This window comes from Zingiber officinale, chromosome 9A, assembly GCF_018446385.1.
Source record: "Zingiber officinale cultivar Zhangliang chromosome 9A, Zo_v1.1, whole genome shotgun sequence".
In the NCBI taxonomy this organism is placed as follows: Eukaryota; Viridiplantae; Streptophyta; class Magnoliopsida; order Zingiberales; family Zingiberaceae; genus Zingiber; species Zingiber officinale.
Window position 1 is genome coordinate 84,720,302 of NC_056002.1, and position 3,119 is coordinate 84,723,420.

Here is a 3,119-nt window from a genome sequence, read left to right on the forward strand (position 1 = left end):
GAACTTAATCCAATTGGTTCATCATATGAACCTAATCTCCATCCACTTGTTCTTTGTGTGTGACCCAATAGGTTCTTGTAACGTTGGCAATGTTTCTAAACTCCTTTAGAAACATAAGCAATGAGCGGCATCTAGCAATACATCATTGCTACCCAAGTTACAAGAATATTGAGATCCAACATCACCTTGTGACTACTAATTGTGACTCCTCATAATATGTGACATTGTCCTTCTATCCTAGACATCTAGATTGATCAATGTGAGGCATAGACCGTGTCATCCTCTAATCAATCTAAATCTTGAACTCCAAGTAAACTCACTCGATCAAATGAGCTCAACATCTAATGTTGACTCATTTGGGCATGGCCATGCACTTCGTGGTCTAACTCTATCAAGAATATCGATGTCGCTCCCGTCATATGGGAGGGATAGATCCCATCTACATCACTCACATCCCTCTGCATAATTCGTTATATACCCAGTAATCACCTTTATAGTCCACCCAGTTACGGGTGACGTTTGACGAAACCAAAGTACATAACTCCTTATGTAGGGAACCATGGTGACTTCAGGTCTAAGGACCAATAGTCATACTAATAGTCACATGAGAAAGTATATGACACTCATATAACGATCCATGATACTTTCTCATGGCGGGTCATTCAGTATACATTCTCTAATGCATACCCATGTGTCAACTTGATATCTCTATATCCATGACTTGTGAGATCAAGTCATCGAGTTGACCTACATGCTAGTCTTATTGCATTAACATTGTCCCTGAATGTTAATATTCGACTAGGAATGATTAAGAGTAGTGTTCCCTATATCATCTCACTATCGATTCAACCAATCGATTGATATAGGTAAGAACCTTCTACTCAAGGACGTTATTATACTTAGTTTATTTGGCACCAATACAAGTAAGTATAATAACCAAAAACAAAATGCCTTTATTTATATAGAATATGATACAACAAGTCCAAAATACAATCATCAAATGATTGACTCTAGGGCTCTAGCTAACAATCTGGAGATCAGGGCGTTTTGCGACCAGTTCATCTTTTTCTGATGTACGCTCTTCGACATAGACTAGACTTTGACTTAGGCTACTAGGTATTCAGATCTATCATCTACTATTTAGGGTACAACACTTCATTTAAGGTTCATATGATTCAGTGTCATGTCCTCACTGCTTATATTGCCAATCTCGGAGTAGGGGTTCATCGAGGCGAGTTGATTGAGTTGTCTGACTTTGATCTTGTCGGGGTTAGACAATTATCCTTGGCTGGGATTAAGATGAGCACTGACAGGCTTGTGTACAAACGAACTCATCCACACTATATCCCACCAGCTGTCGACGATCCTATTGATGAGGATGATCAGATTCCGGTTACTGCACCTCCTCCTGTGTTTATTGATCCTAGATTTGCCATGACACCCTTCTTTGATGTTCCTCAAAGCAGTTCATATGTTCCTCCTCCTCCTCCAACTAGTGACTTCTTTACCCGTCTGTGAGATGATATTTTTAGTCGCTTTAACTCCTTGGAAACAAAAATGGATGATCAGTACAGCTCTCTTCAGGGTCAGATTACAGACTTTCGACAGGACATGATGGATCATACTGATGCCTTACAGAAGGAGCAGCAGAGGATTTTTGATTATCTGAGAGATGATGAGGATGTGGATGAGTGATTTCAGGATTTATCTTTTATGACTTATTGTATCTATTACTTAATTAGGGTTATGTTTTGTAGAATAGGTTCTTTGTTTTTGAAAATTACTACGTAGTTTATTTTTCAAAATTATTTTTGTAAAAATTCCCATCTCAAATTTTTGTTTCAAAAATACTTTGAACCTATTTTTCATTTTATGGAATAGCCTAGGTCTTACCTTAGAATTGCATGATCCTATAGTTCTAGGAGCCAGCATCTCACAAGTATAGTAGGATCCTTTATTTGATAACTTAGAATGGGTGAGATGCTTAGGTCCTAGCCCTAGATTTCAGATGCTTATGTCAGTGCATCGCTATAAATCTGGGCTTTAAATAACAAACATTGATCAATTTGAGTTGACTAGTAAGTAAAACCTTGCTAGTTATAAAATGCTCAAATTGACCAACCTGAGTCAAATTGCTACTATCTTGTGATAGCTGGCCTTGGACAAGGGTTGGACATTTCATCATAAGGACATATTTTCCTTAGTTTTTCTATATCCATGCTTGGACTTTAGGAGTTTGTCAATTTTAGGGGGAGCCTCAAAACAAGATTTTTAGGCTTATACTATTTTGATCAATTTTTTTTTTCAAAATATTATTTTTCAGAAATTCATTCTCCTAAAAATTTATTTTATTCATTTTCAAAAGAAATAAAACTTCAAATGCTTTAATTTACTTAATATTTCATTTTTTTAACATATAATTTTAGAATTTTTCAAAATATTTCTTGCCTTAGTATTTTTTCGAAATTCAAAATATAACTTTTTAAAATGTTGTTAAACTGTTATTCTTTTAAAAAAAAATTTAAAAAAAATAAAATAAAATTTCAAAAGTTTTTATTCTTTTCAACATATAATTTTGGAATTTTTCAAAAATTTCTTGACTTAGAATATTTTTCAAAATTCAAAATATAATCTTTTAAAAGGTTGTTAAAATTAAAAAAAAAATTCAACATATAATTTTTGAATTTTTTTCTTGACTTAGTATATTTTTTAAAATATAAGTCTATTCTTTGATTAGTCTATTCTAAATTTACTTGGTTTTTGGTTCTGCCCCTATTTTTGATCTGTGTCAAAGGGGGAGGGATAGTGAATTCAGGGGGAGAGTTAGTTAATTCAAAGGGTGAGTTAAAAGTTAAATTGCTTGCTTATTTACTTGTTGCATATTTTTATGCTTGTTTACCTGTTGCATATTTTTTAAACTTAACTTTGAACCTTGGTTGCCAAACATCAAAAAGGTGGAGATTGTTGGTGCAAACTGCACCAGAATCAAACCTGAGTTTTGATGTTGTCAAAGGTTCAAGTTAAGTCTTGTTATGATCTAACAAGTTGACTGAGTGTGTAGGATGTTTACTCAACCGGAAAAGTCCTAGCTGGAGGCTAGGTAGGAAAGTCTTAGCAGA